The 19219-nt window shown below is 39.1% G+C and overlaps 2 non-coding genes across 2 annotated transcripts; both read left to right on the top strand.

Annotated features, from left to right (window-relative positions):
• Window positions 1-15455: 15455 nt before the first annotated feature.
• TRNAI-AAU (transfer RNA isoleucine (anticodon AAU)) lies at window positions 15456-15529 on the top strand. Its single transcript has one exon. It is a non-coding gene; the product is annotated as a tRNA-Ile (tRNA).
• Window positions 15530-18907: 3378 nt separating this feature from the next.
• Window positions 18908-18981, top strand: TRNAI-AAU (transfer RNA isoleucine (anticodon AAU)). Its single transcript has one exon. It is a non-coding gene; the product is annotated as a tRNA-Ile (tRNA).
• The last annotated feature ends 238 nt before the right edge of the window (window positions 18982-19219 follow it).

Genomic DNA, 19219 nt, shown 5'->3' with positions numbered 1-19219 from the left:
TTTATTGCAGTACTAACGTTGCCATAAGGGGCTGGTGGGTGGGTCAAAAATTGCTCCTTGTTCCGTCGAGGGCTCACGTGCAACGAGAGGGTGCAGCTTCGAAGCACAGGAACAAGAGGATGCTTCTTCGGATTGCTGCTCCTTTTATTCCTCTTCGGGAGGGCGTGTACCCTCCTCCGGTACGCCTACGGGGCGTGGCCAACGGTGTAGGTGTCTAGGACAACCCTTCTTGGGCAGGAAAAGGCGCGCCCCGGCTACGCCGCTTCGGGCATACCAGCCGTGACACGCCCCCTGCCCAAAATGGCTTCCCGGGGGGATCCGGGCCCCCCACCATACGTTTGGGGGGACCGAGTGGTCGCCCCTTTCCATATGGCCGGGATGCCTGTCACCCGCTCCCAACACAATCCCCAAGGATGGGAAGACGGACGCAGTTTTAAACTTTTGGAAGGCGGGAGGGAGTTACCCTCCCGGCCGTATTTATTAAAATATGAAACAAAATAAAACATTAAAATAACAGTTTCATATCATGTACAATTTTCATTTATTACATTACGATGAAGACACGTTCATTGGCTAACCTTAACAAATCTCTAGTACAAAGGTTTTCCTAGCCGAGTCTAGCATCCTGCAAATGCATACTTTCTAAATTAAAATTGTACATCCTAGCATTACGGGCCAACGGCAAGGTCGCAACCGGTGTCAGATCCCTACTACCAGAACTCCCCCCTCACGGTGTGAGGGGCGGGCGCACCGAGGACTGTACCTCTGTGCCAACTCCAATTTCCCTTGTCTTTGCGGGGGCCCCCTATTTAACTCGACGCCATCTTAATGGTCGTCCGAGGACTCGTGTGAGGTGTCTAGAAGGTAGCGTGGACCCCCCTCCCACCCCACACTGTTTATCACATCCGCCGTCGCGGATATCCGAGCCCCGGGAAATTCGTAGGAGAGGCATCTAGCCGCCTCCTCCCCTGGAAGGGGCCTATGACCGCCTTCCCTTAGGCGACCCCATACTTAGTGGGTGCCGCCTCCCCGTGTGAGGGGCCAATGGCCGCCTCCCCCGGGCGCTCCCATCCATAATGGGTGGCGCCCCCCCTCTAGGGACCTTGAAATTACTGCTCACCGATCATGACCTTACCGCCACAGGCCGGATAGTTGACCGGCTATCCGGCCCCCCCACAAACTCCTACTAAAGGTCATGCTTTTACAAACCCCTTAACCATGCTATGAAGTCTCCTATGAGTAAGACATTCCCCTCCCGGGACAAATGGACCCCATCCTCGAGATACATGTGATCCCCCCGAATACATCCACGCGGAATACAGTGCAACTGCGCCGAGCGAAACAACTTACCAAGTTTGTTATTGACCTTCTTCACTGAATGGTTCAGTGCTGACACAGAGAGGCCCCCCCGCCACACCTTCCTGGGAATCATGTGGGACCATGCTATCGTGCACCCAGGGATCCTTCTCGCCAGCCAGCTAACAGTAGATAGAACTCGCTCGAGTAGTACTCGCCGACCGAGTGTCACCAAGTCATTGCCTCCCAGGTGAACTATGATTACAGACGGCGGTGACCTTGTCCGCCCTAACAGTTCCTCAACAAAACATTGAAACCGGTCAATACAGAGCCCGCCCCTTCCATGGAAGGTCACCCTGTACCCGTATTCCCCAGCTGCGTGAATCACGTCACCTGCTTTGAATACGTCCCCGGCCCACCTCACGTATGAGTGGCCCACGACCCACACCACTCTTTCCTCAGCCCGTGATCTCTGACCGCTGGTCCCCAGGTGCCGGGTGGACTGCACAGTCCGCGCCGCATCGCATGCTCGCGAAACTGTAAACCAAACAGAAGACAAGAAGCGTGAGTGCATGACATTGGCTTCACAACATGTGCAACCGCACATACCTTTTATAACAGTTCGAGGACCATCGTCCCAGTTGTTTCACCTTCTCAACACTCTGACCCCTGGCTGTAGCCTCTGTAGCAGCCCCTATCCTAAAGGAATGGGTCCCGAAATCGCCCGGGTCCAAGCCAGCCGCTGCGATTGCCATCGTTAGCACCCGCTGAAACTGAAACCTTGTCAGTGGGGTGGCGTCGATGTGTCTCAGCAAGCTTCCCCCCCATGCATCCGCCCTTCGCGCCAAATATTCCTCAACGCACTTCACCGGGCACATGGGGGACCCTCGCATGCGCTGGACGACAATACTGTCTCCCATAGCACCCTGGTCGGTCTTGGACCTGGCTATTGTGACCACCATTGAATCACCCTTGATCAGAATGTGATCCCGACACAGGCCTCCCTCTACATCTTTCTTATTTCTTGCTACCAGCTTGCTCACCCGCATCGCCCCATGGAACGCTAATGCGAAAGTGGCCCGGAACAGCACTGCCTCGAACTGGGAGGAACATGTCGTGGGGAGTATCGACATTAGCAGGGACAACCTTTCTAACCCAAAAGGGTGCCTTTCGTCTACTCTACGACCCTCAAGGCGTTGCCAACCACGAAGGGCCTTCTTTACCAAAAAGGACGATGTGGGGTCCTCGATGCCATGCGCCTGCGCCATGAATGAAATGGCGGCCCGGTGCCTATTGGCCGTTGCGACTGATCGGCCTGCACTTTGTAGTGCTACAAGAAACTTCAGGACATACTCCTCCTGACCCCAATTGACCCCCCCTGCCGGACCCAAAAATGCACAATAGGAACGAAACGCTCCTTCGTATGCCTTCCATGTCCTGGCGGTTAGGCTTGCTGCCACGAGGTCTTGTAATCCGGGGCACCGAGTAGCCAGAGTGCTTCGGGAAATGGGGCCGCCGCTAGGTCCGCGGAAGGTAGATAACCCCTGAAAGCCTGCATGTGTGAACGAGAGAGTGCATCAGTCGCCTGGATCTGTACCCCTGGCACATGCTTCGCCCTGAATTGTACGTTCAGTCTCATGCAAATTAGTACAATTTCCTTCAGTAATCTCAATATCCACTTGCAGCGTGCTGCCTGACTATTTATACATTCAACAACAGTCATATTGTCGGACCAAAACACCACAGAGCGATCTCTGAACTCATCCGGCCATGCCATCAGAGCCACCAAAATGGGGAACAACTCGAGAAACCCAATGTTACCTGTGAGACCGCTGGTGTGCCACCACGTCGGCCATGTTTGCGCCGACCAGCGATTACCAAAGATGGCGCCAAATTCCACGCTCCCCGCCGAGTCGGTCCACAAACCCAGCTCGTCCGAGGACGCTGGTGGTTTGGTCCACACCACTCGACCGTTGAAATCCGCCAGAAATGCCAACCATATGCGCATGTCCTGGCGAACTTCTGCAGACAGTCTCGTGCAATGGTGTCCTTCCTTGAGACCAACCATGGCTTGTGCAATAGAGTGGGAAAAGGGGCGGGCCATTGGTATCACTCGGAGGGCAAAGTTAAGCTGGCCCACAGCTTGTTGTAGCTGATGGAGCGTGACTTTTTCTTTGCTGATGCACAATTCCAAGGAAGCCCTGAACTTCGCTACCTTCCCCACCGGCAAACGGAAACATCCCTCCACAGAATCGAGCTCAATGCCTAGAAACTCGAGTGAAGTCGATGGTCCAACCGTCTTACTTGGTGCCAATGGCACCCCGAATCGCTCCATGAGAGTGCAAAAATCTCGTAACACCAGCGCACACTGAGTGTCGCCGGCTGCCCCCAAGAACAAGAAATCGTCTAGGTAATGCATAACCTGGGTATGGCCCGTGGCCTTGGTGAACGCCCATTGCAGAAAAGAACTGAACTTTTCAAAATAAGCACAAGAAATGGAGCAACCCATTGGCATACATCTATCCATGTAGTAACGTCTTTGAAAAACAAAGCCTAACAGACGCTGATCCTGTGGGTGTACCGGGAGCAACCGGAACGCTGACTCGATATCTGACTTTGCCATCAGCGCTCCGGGCCCCAGGCGATTCAACATGGCGATGGAATCATCGAAGGATGCGTACCACACCGAACAAACTCCCGGGTCAATCGCATCGTTCACCGAAAGACCCCTAGGAGCTGACAAGTTGTGGATCAACCTAAACTCCCCCGGGTCCCTCTTGGGGACTACTCCCAACAGGGGAACAGATGAAATTAGTGACTGGCGGGTGCCTATATGGTCCAGCGACTCGGCCAAGGGCAATCTCTTTTGCAATCTTTCTTTCCACCACCGCTGGATTATGCTGTGCCGACAGTTGGTTTCTACACAATGATTCCCCCCGAAAATCCACCGCCGGGATGCGGAAACCGTACGAGAAGCCGTTCCTCAACACCCCAGCGGAGACATGATCAGGGTATTCATTTAGCCAGGGGATCATTGCCATGATATCTACGGGGGTTGGTAGCGGAACTCCTTGGTCCACATCAGACCTGTTTGGCCCCTCCTCTACCCCCGTATCACCATTCTTGGCTCTGCACGAACTCTCGGGGTGAGAAGAGTTTCCGCAACTTGCACATTCATGTCTGAACTTACACGTCCCTTGTGGCCTAGTGCACTTGCCCCTGTTAAAATTCCAACAGACCCCTTTTCTACCCCGTTCCCACCACTCTTTGGTTGGTGGTCACCAGCGGGGCCCGCTCGAAATGGTGCCGCCGGCTGGTGGCGGGACGGCCCCGACCCATTCCCGCCAAGCGAGGACGACTTTGTCGCGCCCGGCAGGAGCTGCTTCTGCCAAGAGATCGAGTCGAGACAATCCCACGTCAGAGATGAATCGTACTCCTTGGCTTTGCGAAACTTCATATCATAACCCATCCATTCATCTCCCTCATAAGTTTCATAAAAATCCATTATACGTGCCTGATAGCAGGCCAATTCGGTCAAAACCTCGGGCTGACGTTCCCCAATAATTGCCGTAAACATTGCAAAGGCCTGGCCCAATTTGAGATCATCTCGTCAACCCTGAATCCCGCCATTTTTGCTCGCCACACACTCGGATGCCACAAATCCTTCTGAGTCTTTACATACTCCATCTCGCGATGGTCGGTCAGGAGAGAAAACATATTCACATATTTATCAGCCCAAATCATCTCTTTTGTGGCCAGCGGTATATGTTGGACCACCTTTTCCCTTCTCGAGGGCAACGACCCCTCCCTTGCCATTGGCAATGCCTGCTTACCCGGCTCCATTGCTGGTCCCGCCGTTTTTTCGACGCCGGCTGCTGGTCCTTCCGAGGTCACCTGTGGGGGGACAAGAGGGAGATTCGCCTTCGCGGCGTCTCGCGACTGCCGCAACTGCTGCATTAGTAGTTTGGCCTCTTCGGCCGTGTCTCCCGGTGCCGTAGCACCCCCTGTGTTCCTGCCGAGCCATGCGGCTAACTGGGCGGCTATCTCCGGAGGCATATCCTCCCCGCTGGCGGGCGTAACAACAACCGGAATCGGTTGGCCCGCATCCGGGATCGGGACTGGGGCCTCAACTGGAATGACCAGGCTTGCCGGGGGTAATTTGGGAATCAGGGCCTCCCCCCCTGCTGCCCTATTCCTGATCCTTTTACCTCTCCCAGCGGGGACGGCTCCGGGCAACGCCGGTCCTATGACCTTCTTCGGTCTGCCCGTATTGTTCATCGCTGCCATCTGCTTCTTCATACTCGCCATATCTTTCATCAGCATGCGAAGCATCTGATCAGTCCCTGACTTCTTTCCAGCCTTCCTGCCAGGCATTGTGGTCGGATGTTCGATCCTTGTTGCTCAACACGGTCCTGGATCCGAAGGTTCGAAGTCACTGGAAGAGAAACACAAAAATTACAAGTTCTCAAAAATTGCTCCTTGTTCCGTCGAGGGCTCACGTGCAACGAGAGGGTGCAGCTTCCAAGCACAGGAACAAGAGGATGCTTCTTCGGATTGCTGCTCCTTTTATTCCTCTTCGGGAGGGCGTGTACCCTCCTCCGGTACGCCTACGGGGCGTGGCCAACGGTGTAGGTGTCTAGGACAACCCTTCTTGGGCGGGAAAAGGCGCGCCCCAGCTACGCCGCTTCGGGCATACCAGCCGTGACACGCCCCCCGTCCAAAATGGCTTCCCGGGGGGATCCCGGCCCCCCACCATACGTTCGGGGGGACCGAGTGGTCGCCCCTTTCCATTTTCTTCTGTATCATGTGTATGTCTATATTTCCTTTGAGGGGAAGCTGATAGAATGATTAGATGATTCAATTGCATATAGGTGATGAATTGTTATTTATTGCTAAAACACATGGAAAAAACATTAATGGTTCTAAGCTCTAACACTAAGTATGAAAATCTCTTTTGTATTGTAATTTTTTTAAAGTCATATTAGTTTCTTCATGTTGATATTATATATTTATAACTTCATGGTAAACCTCTGAAATTAAGCTTTCCAAATCTCCCGGGTTAACTATCATTAGCCCTTCTTCATATGCTGGACTTCCAGGCAAGTGTGCAAAATGACCTGTTATCTCAGATGGACAGAGCGTGGTGCTAATAACGCCAAGGTCACAGGTTCGATCCCTGTACAGGCCAAGTTTAATTGTTTGAAAAAAGATAAATTTTTCTTGTGTCTCATTTTTGACTGTTTATCACCTTGGATTAAACGCTGCTTGAAGGATTGGATGAATACATTTGATATAGTTGTAGAATTAATTATTATTCTGAATGCTCCTGGAATATCTATTAATAGTTCTAAGTTCTAACACTAAGTATGAAAATCTCTTTTGTATTGTAATTTTTTTAAAGTCATATTAGTTTCTTCATGTTGATATTATATATTTATAACTTCATGGTAAACCTCCGAAATTAAGCTTTCCAAATCTCCCGGGTTATCATTAGCACTTCTTCATATGCTGGACTTCCAGAAACTTGTGCAAAATGGCCTGTTAGCTCAGATGGTTAGAGCGTTGTGCTAATAACGCCAAGGTCACAGGTTCGATCCCTGTACAGGCCTAGTTTAATTATTTGAAAAAAGATTAATTTTTCTTGTGTCTCATTTTTGACTGTTTATCACCTTGGATCAAAAGCTGCTTGAAGGATTGGATGAATATATTTGATATAGTTGTAGAATTCATTATTATTCTGAAAGCTCCTGGAATATCTATTAATGGTTCTAAGTTCTAACGCCAAGTAACTAAATCTCTTATTTATTGCAATTGATTGAGGTCATTTTTGTTTTGTCCTGTTGATGAAATATAAAGATAGTATGAATGTAAACAGCTGAATATAAGCTTTCCAACTATCCCGGGTTAACAATCGGTAGCACTTCATCATCTGCTATTTCCTCAATAGTATGCTATATATTTAGTGAGCCTAGTAGTTTAGTCTTTAGAGCATAAAGTTAAAAATGCCAAGCACATGCTTTCAATCAGTCTCCAAGCCAATACTTGATGCTCCTTTAATGTTGAAAATAGATGTTTTTTCTTCTGTATCATGTGTGTCTCTATATTTCCTTTGAGGGGAAGCTGATAGAATGATTAAATTAATCAATTGCATATAGGTGATGAATTGTTATTTATTGCTAAAACACATGGAAAAACATTAATGGTTCTAAGTTCTAACACTAAGTATGAAAATCTCTTTTGTATTGTAATTTTTTTAAAGTCATATTAGTTTCTTCATGTTGATATTATATATTTATAACTTCATGGTAAACCTCTGAAATTAAGCTTTCCAAATCTCCCGGGTTAACTATCATTAGCACTTCTTCATATGCTGGACTTCCAGGCAAGTGTGCGAAATGACCTGTTAGCTCAGATGGTTAGAGCATGGTGCTAATAATGCCAAGGTCACAGGTTCGATCCCTGTGCAGGCCAAGTTTAATTGTTTGAAAAAAGATTAATTTTTCTTGTGTCTCATTTTTGACTGTTTATCACCTTGGATCAAACGCTGCTTGAAGGATTGGATGAATACATTTGATATAGTTGTAGAATTAATTATTATTCTGAAAGCTCCTGGAATATCTATTAATGGTTCTAAGTTCTAACGCCTAGTAACTAAATCTCTTATTTATTGCAATTTATTGAGGTCATTTTTGTTTTGTCCTGTTGATGAAATATAAAGATAGTATGAATGTAAACAGCTGAATATAAGCTTTCCAACTATCCCGGGTTAACAATCAGTAGCACTTCATCATCTGCTATTTCTTCAATAGTATGCTATATATTTAGTGAGCCTATTAGTTTTGTCTTTAGAGCATAAAGTTAAAAATGCCAAGGAGATACTTACAATCTGTCTCCAAGCCAATACTTGATGCTTCTTTAATGTTGAAAATAGATGTATTTTCTTGTGTATCATGTGTATCTCTATATTTCCTTTGAGGGGAAGCTGATAGAATGATTAAATGAATCAATTGCATATAGGTGATGAATTGTTATTTATTGCTAAAACACATGGAAAAAACATTAATGGTTCTAAGTTCTAACACTAAGTATGAAAATACCTTTTGTATTGTAATTTTTTTAAGTCATATTAGTTTCTTCATGTTGATATTATATATTTATAACTTCATGGTAAACCTCTGAAATTAAGCTTTCCAAATCTCCCGGGTTAACTATCATTAACACTTCTTCATATGCTGGACTTCCAGGAATTTGTGCAAAATGGCCTGTTAGCTCAGATGGTTAGAGCGTGGTGCTAATAACGCCAAGGTCACAGGTTTGATCCCTGTACAGGCCATGTTTAAGTGTTTGAAAAAAGATTAATTTTTCTTGTGTCTCATTTTTGACTGTTTATCACCTTGGATCAAACGCTGCTTGAAGGATTGGATGAATACATTTGATATAGTTGTAGAATTAATTATTATTCTGAAAGCTCCTGGAATATCTATTAATGGTTTTAAGTTCTAACGCCAAGTAACTAAATCTCTTATTTATTGCAATTTATTGAGGTCATTTTTGTTTTGTCTTTTTGATGAAATATAAAGATAGTATGAATGTATACAGCTGAATATAAGCTTTCCAACTATCCCGGGTTAACAATTGGTAGCACTTCATCATCTGCTATTTCTTCAATAGTATGCTATATATTTATTGAGCCTATTAGTTTAGTCTTTAGAGCATAAAGTTAAAAATGCCAAGGAGATACTTTCAATCAGTCTCCAAGCCAATACTTGATGCTTATTTAATGTTGAAATTAGAAGTATTTTCTTCTGTATCATGTGTATGTCTATATTTCCTTTGAGAGGAAGCTGATAGAATTATTAGATGATTCAATTGCATATAGGTGATGAATTGTTATTTATTGCTAAAACACATGGAAACAGCATTAATTGTTCTAAGTTCTAACACTAAGTATGAAAATCTCTTTTGTATTGTTATTTTTTTAAAGTCATATTAGTTTCTTCATGTTGATATTATATATTTATAACTTCATGGTAAACCTCTGAAATTAAGCTTTCCAAATCTCCCGGGTTAACTACCATTAGTAATTCTTCATATGCTGGACTTCCAGGAACTTGTGCAAAATGCCCTGTTAGCTCAGATGGTTAAAGTGTGGTGCTAATAACGCCAAGGTCACAGGTTCGATCCCTGTACAGGCCAAGTTTAATTGTTTGTAAAAAGATGAATTTTTCTTGTGTCTCATTTTTGACTGTTTATCACCTTGGATCAAACGCTGCTTGAAGGTTTGGATGAATACATTTGATATAGTTGTAGAATTAATTATTATTCTGAAAGCTCCTGGAATATCTGTTAATGGTTCTAAGTTCTAACGCCAAGCAACTAAATCTCTTATTTATTGCAATTTATTGAGGTCATTTTTGTTAAGTCTTTTTGATGAAATATAAAGATAGTATGAATGTATACAGCTGAATATAAGCTTTCCAACTATCCCGGGTTAACAATCGGTAGCACTTCATCATCTGCTATTTCTTCAATAGTATGCTATATATTTATTGAGCCTATTAGTTTAGTCTTTAGAGCATAAAGTTAAATATGCCAAGGACATACTTTCAATCAGTCTCCAAGCCAATACTTGATGCTCCTTTAATGTTGAAATTAGATGTATTTTCTTCTGTATCATGTGTATGTCTATATTTCCTTTGAGAGGAAGCTGATAGAATTATTAGATGATTCAATTGCATATAGGTGATGAATTGTTATTTATTGCTAAATCACATGGAAAAAACATTATTGGTTCTAAGTTCTAACACTAAGTATGAAAATCTCTTTTGTATTTTAATTTTTTTAAAGTCATATTAGTTTCTTCATGTTGATATTATATATTTATAACTTCATGGTAAACCTATGAAATTAAGCTTTCCAAATCTCCCGGGTTAACTATCATTAGCAATTCTTCATATGCTGGACTTCCAGGAACTTGTGCAAAATGGCCTGTTAGCTCAGATGGTTAGAGCGTGATGCTAATAACGCCAAAGTCACAGGTTCGATCCCTGTACAGGCCAAGTTTAATTGTTTGAAAAAAGATAAATTTTTCTTGTGTCTCATTTTTGACTGTTTATCACCTTGGATCAAACGCTGCTTGAAGGATTGGATGAATACATTTGATATAGTTTTAGAATTAATTATTTTTCTGAAAGCTCCTGGAATATCTATTAATGGTTCTAAGTTCTAACGCCAAGGAACTAAATCTCTTATTTATTGCAATTTATTTAGGTCATTTTTGTTAAGTCTTTTTGATGAAATATAAAGATAGTATGAATGTATACAGCTGAATATAAGCTTTCCAACTATCCCGGGTTAACAATCGGTAGCACTTCATCATCTGCTATTTCTTCAATAGTATGCTATATATTTATTGAGCCTATTAGTTTAGTCTTTAGAGCATAAAGTTAAAAATGCCAAGGAGATACTTTCAATCAGTCTCCAAGCCAATACTTGATGCTTATTTAATGTTGAAAATAGATGTATTTTCTTCTGTATCATGTGTATGTCTATATTTCCTTTGAGGGGAAGCTGATCGAATGATTAGATGATTCAATTGCATATAGGTGATGAATTGTTATTTATTGCTAAAACACATGGAAACAACATTAATTGTTCTAAGTTCTAACACTAAGTATGAAAATCTCTTTTGTATTGTTATTTTTTTAAAGTCATATTAGTTTCTTCATGTTGATATTATATATTTATAACTTCATGGTAAACCTCTGAAATTAAGCTTTCCAAATCTCCCGGGTTAACTACCATTAGTAATTCTTCATATGCTGGACTTCCAGGAACTTGTGCAAAATGCCCTGTTAGCTCAGATGGTTAAAGTGTGGTGCTAATAACGCCAAGGTCACAGGTTCGATCCCTGTACAGGCCAAGTTTAATTGTTTGTAAAAAGATGAATTTTTCTTGTGTCTCATTTTTGACTGTTTATCACCTTGGATCAAACGCTGCTTGAAGGATTGGATGAATACATTTGATATAGTTGTAGAAATAATTATTATTCTGAAAGCTCCTGGAATATCTGTTAATGGTTCTAAGTTCTAACGCCAAGCAACTAAATCTCTTATTTATTGCAATTTATTGAGGTCATTTTTGTTAAGTCTTTTTGATGAAATATAAAGATAGTATGAATGTATACAGCTGAATATAAGCTTTCCAACTATCCCGGGTTAACAATCGGTAGCACTTCATCATCTGCTATTTCTTCAATAGTATGCTATATATTTATTGAGCCTATTAGTTTAGTCTTTAGAGCATAAAGTTAAATATGCCAAGGACATACTTTCAATCAGTCTCCAAGCCAATACTTGATGCTCCTTTAATGTTGAAAATAGATGTATTTTCTTCTGTATCATGTGTATGTCTATATTTCCTTTGAGAGGAAGCTGATAGAATTATTAGATGATTCAATTGCATATAGGTGATGAATTGTTATTTATTGCTAAAACACATGGAAAAAACATTATTGGTTCTAAGTTCTAACACTAAGTATGAAAATCTCTTTTGTATTGTAATTTTTTTAAAGTCATATTAGTTTCTTCATGTTGATATTATATATTTATAACTTCATGGTAAACCTATGAAATTAAGCTTTCCAAATCTCCCGGGTTAACTATCATTAGCAATTCTTCATATGCTGGACTTCCAGGAACTTGTGCAAAATGGCCTTTTAGCTCAGATGGTTAGAGCGTGGTGCTAATAACGCCAAGGTCACAGGTTCGATCCCTGTACAGGCCAAGTTTAATTGTTTGAAAAAAGATTAATTTTTCTTGTGTCTCATTTTTGACTGTTTATCACCTTGGATCAAACGCTGCTTGAAGGATTGGATGAATACATTTGATATAGTTTTAAATTAATTATTTTTCTGAAAGCTCCTGGAATATCTATTAATGGTTCTAAGTACTAACGCCAAGGAACTAAATCTCTTATTTATTGCAATTTATTGAGGTCATTTTTGTTAAGTCTTTTTGATGAAATATGAAGATAGTATGAATGTATACAGCTGAATATAAGCTTTCCAACTATCCCGGGTTAACAATCGGTAGCACTTCATCATCTGCTATTTCTTCAATAGTATGCTATATATTTATTGAGCCTATTAGTTTAGTCTTTAGAGCATAAAGTTAAATATGCCAAGGACATACATTCAATCAGTCTCCAAGCCAATACTTGATGCTCCTTTAATGTTGAAAATAGATGTATTTTCTTCTGTATCATGTGTATGTCTATATTTCCTTTGAGAGGAAGCTGATAGAATTATTAGATGATTCAATTGCATATAGGTGATGAATTGTTATTTATTGCTAAAACACATGGAAAAAACATTATAGGTTCTAAGTTCTAACACTAAGTATGAAAATCTCTTTTGTATTGTAATTTTTTTAAAGTCATATTAGTTTCTTCATGTTGATATTATATATTTATAACTTCATGGTAAACCTTTGAAATTAAGCTTTCCAAATCTCCCGGGTTAACTATCATTAGCAATTCTTCATATGCTGGACTTCCAGGAACTTGTGCAAAATGGCCTGTTAGCTCAGATTGTTAGAGCTTGGTGCTAATAACGCCGAGGTCACAGGTTCGATTCCTGTACAGGCCAAGTTTAATTGTTTGAAAAAAGATTAATTTTTCTTGTGTCTCATTTTTGACTGTTTATCACCTTGGATCAAACGCTGCTTGAAGGATTGGATGAATACATTTGATATTGTTGTAGAATTAATTATTATTCTGAAAGCTCCTGGTATATCTATTAATGGTTCTAAGTTCTAACGCCAAGTAACTAAATCTCTTATTTATTGCAATTTATTGAGGTCATTTTTGTTTTGTTTTGTTGATGAAATATAAAGATAGTATGAATGTAAACAGCTGAATATAAGCTTTCCAACTATCCCGGGTTAACAATCGGTAGCACTTCATCATCTGCTATTTCTTCCATAGTATGCTATATATTTATTGAGCCTATTAATTTAGTCTTTAGAGCATAAAGTTAAAAATGCCAAGGACATACTTTCAATCAGTCTCCAAGCCAATACTTGATGCTCCTTTAATGTTGAAAATAGATGTATTTTCTTCTGTATCATGTGTATCTCTATATTTATTTTGAGGGGAAGCTGATAGAATGATTAAATGAATCAATTGCATATAGGTGATGAATTGTTATTTATTGCTAAAACACATGGAAAAAGCATTAATAGTTCTAAGTTCTAACACTAAGTATGAAAATCTCTTTTGTATTGTAATTTTTTTTAAGTCATATTAGTTTCTTTATGTTGATATTATATATTTATAACTTCATGGTAAATCTCCGAAATTAAGCTTCCCAAATCTCCCGGGTTATCATTAGCACTTCTTCATATGCTGGACTTCCAGGAGCTTGTGCAAAATGGCCTGTTAGCTCAGATGGTTAGAGTGTGGTGCTAATAACGCCAAGGTCAGAGGTTCGATCCCTACACAGGCCAAGTTTAATTGTTTGAAAAAAGATAAATTTTTCTTGTGTCTCATTTTTGACTGTTTATCACCTTGGATCAAACGCTGCTTGAAGGATTGGATAAATACATTTGATATAGTTGTAGAATTAATTATTATTCTGAAAGCTCCTGGAATATCTATTAATGGTTCTAAGTTCTGACGCCAAGTACTTAAATCTCCTATTTATTGCAATTTATTGAGGTCATTTTTGTTTTGTCTTGTTGATGAAATATGAAGATAGTATGAATGTATACAGCTGAATATAAGCTTTCCAACTATCCCGGGTTAACAATCGGTAGCACTTCATCATCTGCTATTTCTTCAATAGTATGCTATATATTTATTGAGCCTATTAGTTTAGTCTTTAGAGCATAAAGTTAAATATGCCAAGGACATACTTTCAATCAGTCTCCAAGCCAATACTTGATGCTCCTTTTTATGTTGAAAATAGATGTATTTTCTTCTGTATCATGTGTATGTCTATATTTCCTTTGAGAGGAAGCTGATAGAATTATTAGATGATTCAATTGCATATAGGTGATGAATTGTTATTTATTGCTAAAACACATGGAAAAAACATTATAGGTTCTAAGTTCTAACACTAAGTATGAAAATCTCTTTTGTATTGTAATTTTTTTAAAGTCATATTAGTTTCTTCATGTTGATATTATATATTTATAACTTCATGGTAAACCTATGAAATTAAGCTTTCCAAATCTCCCGGGTTAACTATCATTAGCGATTCTTCATATGCTGGACTTCCAGAAGCTTGTGCAAAATGGTCTGTTAGCTCAGATGGTTAGAGCGTGGTGCTAATAACGCCAAGGTCACAGGTTCGATCCCTGTACAGGCCAAGTTTAATTGTTTGAAAAAAGATTAATTTTTCTTGTGTCTCATTTTTGACTGTTTATTACCTTGGATCAAACGCTGCTTGAAGGATTGGATGAATACATTTGATATAGTTTTAGAATAATTATTTTTCTGAAAGCTCCTGGAATATCTATTAATGGTTCTAAGTTCGAACGCCAAGTAACTAAATCTCTTATTTTCTACAATTTATTGAGGTCATTTTTGTTTTGTCTTGTTGATGAAATATAAAGATAGTATGAATGTAAACAGCTGAATATAAGCTTTCCAACCATGCCGGGTTAACAATCGGTAGCACTTCATCATCTGCTATTTCTTCAATAGTATGCTATATATTTATTGAGTCTATTAATTTATTCTTTAGAGCATAAAGTTAAAAATGCCAAGGACATACTTTCAATCAGTCTCCAAGCCAATACTTGATGCTCCTTTTTATGTTGAAAATAGATGTATTTTCTTCTGTATCATGTGTATCTCTATATTTATTTTGAGGGGAAGCTGATAGAAAGATTAAATGAATCAATTGCATATAGGTGATGAATTGTTATTTATTGCTAAAACACATGGAAAAAACATTAATGGTTCTAAGTTCTAACACTAAGTATGAAAATACCTTTTGTATTTTAATTTTTTTAAAGTCATATTAGTTTCTTCATGTTGATATTATATATTTATAACTTCATGGTAAACCTCTGAAATTAAGCTTTCCAAATCTCCCGGGTTAACTATCATTAACACTTCTTCATATGCTGGACTTCCAGGAATTTGTTCAAAATGGCCTGTTAGCTCAGATGGTTAGAGCGTGGTGCTAATAACGCCAAGGTCACAGGTTCGATCCCTGTACAGGCCAAGTTTAATTGTTTGAAAAAAGATTAATTTTTCTTGTGTCTCATTTTTGACTGTTTATCACCTCGGATCAAACGCTGCTTGAAGGATTGGATGAATACATTTGATATAGTTGTAGAATTTATTATTATTCTGAAAGCTCCTGGAATATCTATTAATGGTTCTAAGTTCTAACGCCAAGGAACTAAATCTCTTATTTATTGCAATTTATTGAGGTCATTTTTGTTTTGTCTTTTTGATGAAATATAAAGATAGTATGAATGTATACAGCTGAATATAAGCTTTCCAACTAGCCCCGGGTTAACAATCGGTAGCACTTCATCATCTGCTATTTCTTCAATAGTATGCTATATATTTATTGAGCCTATTAGTTTAGTCTTTAGAGCATAAAGTTAAAAATGCCAAGGACATACTTTCAATCAGTCTCCAAGCCAATACTTGATGCTCCTTTAATGTTGAAAATAGATGTATTTTCTTCTGTATCATGTGTATCTCTATATTTATTTTGAGGGGAAGCTGATAGAATGATTAAATGAATCAATTGCATATAGGTGATGAATTGTTATTTATTGCTAAAACACATGGAAAAAGCATTAATAGTTCTAAGTTCTAACACTAAGTATGAAAATCTCTTTTGTATTGTAATTTTTTTTAAGTCATATTAGTTTCTTCATGTTGATATTATATATTTATAACTTCATGGTAAACCTTTGAAATTAAGCTTTCCAAATCTCCCGGGTTAACTATCATTAGCAATTCTTCATATGCTGGACTTCCAGGAACTTGTGCAAAATGGCCTGTTAGCTCAGATCGTTAGAGCTTGGTGCTAATAACGCCAAGGTCACAGGTTCGATTCCTGTACAGGCCAAGTTTAATTGTTTGAAAAAAGATTAATTTTTCTTGTGTCTCATTTTTGACTGTTTATCACCTTGGATCAAACGCTGCTTGAAGGATTGGATGAATACATTTGATATTGTTGTAGAATTAATTATTATTCTGAAAGCTCCTGGTATATCTATTAATGGTTCTAAGTTCTAATGCCAAGTAACTAAATCTCTTATTTATTGCAATTTATTGAGGTCATTTTTGTTTTGTCTTGTTGATGAAATATAAAGATAGTATGAATGTAAACAGCTGAATATAAGCTTTCCAACTATCCCGGGTTAACAATCGGTAGCACTTCATCATCTGCTATTTCTTCCATAGTATGCTATATATTTATTGAGCCTATTAGTTTAGTCTTTAGAGCATAAAGTTAAAAATGCCAAGGAGATACTTTCAATCAGTCTCCAAGCCAATACTTGATGCTTATTTAATGTTGAAAATAGATGTATTTTCTTCTGTATCATGTGTATGTCTATATTTCCTTTGAGGGGAAGCTGATCGAATGATTAGATGATTCAATTGCATATAGGTGATGAATTGTTATTTATTGCTAAAACACATGGAAACAACATTAATTGTTCTAAGTTCTAACACTAAGTATGAAAATCTCTTTTGTATTGTTATTTTTTTAAAGTCATATTAGTTTCTTCATGTTGATATTATATATTTATAACTTCATGGTAAACCTCTGAAATTAAGCTTTCCAAATCTCCCGGGTTAACTACCATTAGTAATTCTTCATATGCTGGACTTCCAGGAACTTGTGCAAAATGCCCTGTTAGCTCAGATGGTTAAAGTGTGGTGCTAATAACGCCAAGGTCACAGGTTCGATCCCTGTACAGGCCAAGTTTAATTGTTTGTAAAAAGATGAATTTTTCTTGTGTCTCATTTTTGACTGTTTATCACCTTGGATCAAACGCTGCTTGAAGGATTGGATGAATACATTTGATATAGTTGTAGAAATAATTATTATTCTGAAAGCTCCTGGAATATCTGTTAATGGTTCTAAGTTCTAACGCCAAGCAACTAAATCTCTTATTTATTGCAATTTATTGAGGTCATTTTTGTTAAGTCTTTTTGATGAAATATAAAGATAGTATGAATGTATACAGCTGAATATAAGCTTTCCAACTATCCCGGGTTAACAATCGGTAGCACTTCATCATCTGCTATTTCTTCAATAGTATGCTATATATTTATTGAGCCTATTAGTTTAGTCTTTAGAGCATAAAGTTAAATATGCCAAGGACATACTTTCAATCAGTCTCCAAGCCAATACTTGATGCTCCTTTAATGTTGAAAATAGATGTATTTTCTTCTGTATCATGTGTATGTCTATATTTCCTTTGAGAGGAAGCTGGTAGAATTATTAGATGATTCAATTGCATATAGGTGATGAATTGTTATTTATTGCTAAAACACATGGAAAAAACATTATTGGTTCTAAGTTCTAACACTAAGTATGAAAATCTCTTTTGTATTGTAATTTTTTTAAAGTCATATTAGTTTCTTCATGTTGATATTATATATTTATAACTTCATGGTAAACCTATGAAATTAAGCTTTCCAAATCTCCCGGGTTAACTATCATTAGCAATTCTTCATATGCTGGACTTCCAGGAACTTGTGCATAATGGCCTGTTAGCTCAGATGCTTAGAGCGTGGTGCTAATAACGCCAAGGTCACAGGTTCGATCCCTGTACAGGCCAAGTTTAATTGTTTGAAAAAAGATTAATTTTTCTTGTGTCTCATTTTTGACTGTTTATCACCTTGGATCAAACGCTGCTTGAAGGATTGGATGAATACATTTGATATAGTTTTAAATTAATTATTTTTCTGAAAGCTCCTGGAATATCTATTAATGGTTCTAAGTTCTAACGCCAAGGAACTAAATCTCTTATTTATTGCAATTTATTGAGGTCATTTTTGTTAAGTCTTTTTGATGAAATATAAAGATAGTATGAATGTATACAGCTGAATATAAGCTTTCCAACTATCCCGGGTTAACAATCGGTAGCACTTCATCATCTGCTATTTCTTCAATAGTATGCTATATATTTATTGAGCCTATTAGTTTAGTCTTTAGAGCATAAAGTTAAATATGCCAAGGACATACTTTCAATCAGTCTCCAAGCCAATACTTGATGCTCCTTTAATGTTGAAAATAGATGTATTTTCTTCTGTATCATGTGTATGTCTATATTTCCTTTGAGAGGAAGCTGATAGAATTATTAGATGATTCAATTGCATATAGGTGATGAATTGTTATTTATTGCTAAAACACATGGAAAAAACATTATAGGTTCTAAGTTCTAACACTAAGTATGAAAATCTCTTTTGTATTGTAATTTTTTTAAAGTCATATTAGTTTCTTCATGTTGATATTATATATTTATAACTTCATGGTAAACCTATGAAATTAAGCTTTCCAAATCTCCCGGGTTAACTATCATTAGCAATTCTTCATATGCTGGACTTCCAGGAGCTTGTGCAAAATGGCCTGTTAGCTCAGCTGGTTAGAGCGTGGTGCTAATAACGCCAAGGTCACAGGTTCGATCCCTGTACAGGCCAAGTTTAATTGTTTGAAAAAAGATTAATTTTTCTTGTGTCTCATTTTTGACTGTTTATCACCTTGGATCAAACGCTGCTTGAAGGATTGGATGAATACATTTGATATAGTTTTAGAATTAATTATTTTTCTGAAAGCTCCTGGAATATCTATTAATGGTTCTAAGTTCTAACGCCAAGGAACTAAATCTCTTATTTATTGCAATTTATTGAGGTCATTTTTGTTAAGTCTTTTTGATGA

The sequence above is a fragment of the Lissotriton vulgaris genome, chromosome 4_1 (assembly GCF_964263255.1).
Source record: "Lissotriton vulgaris chromosome 4_1, aLisVul1.2, whole genome shotgun sequence".
In the NCBI taxonomy this organism is placed as follows: domain Eukaryota; kingdom Metazoa; phylum Chordata; class Amphibia; order Caudata; family Salamandridae; genus Lissotriton; species Lissotriton vulgaris.
The sequence above is the reverse complement of the archived record's forward strand: the minus strand, read 5'-3'. Positions and strand labels throughout refer to the sequence as shown.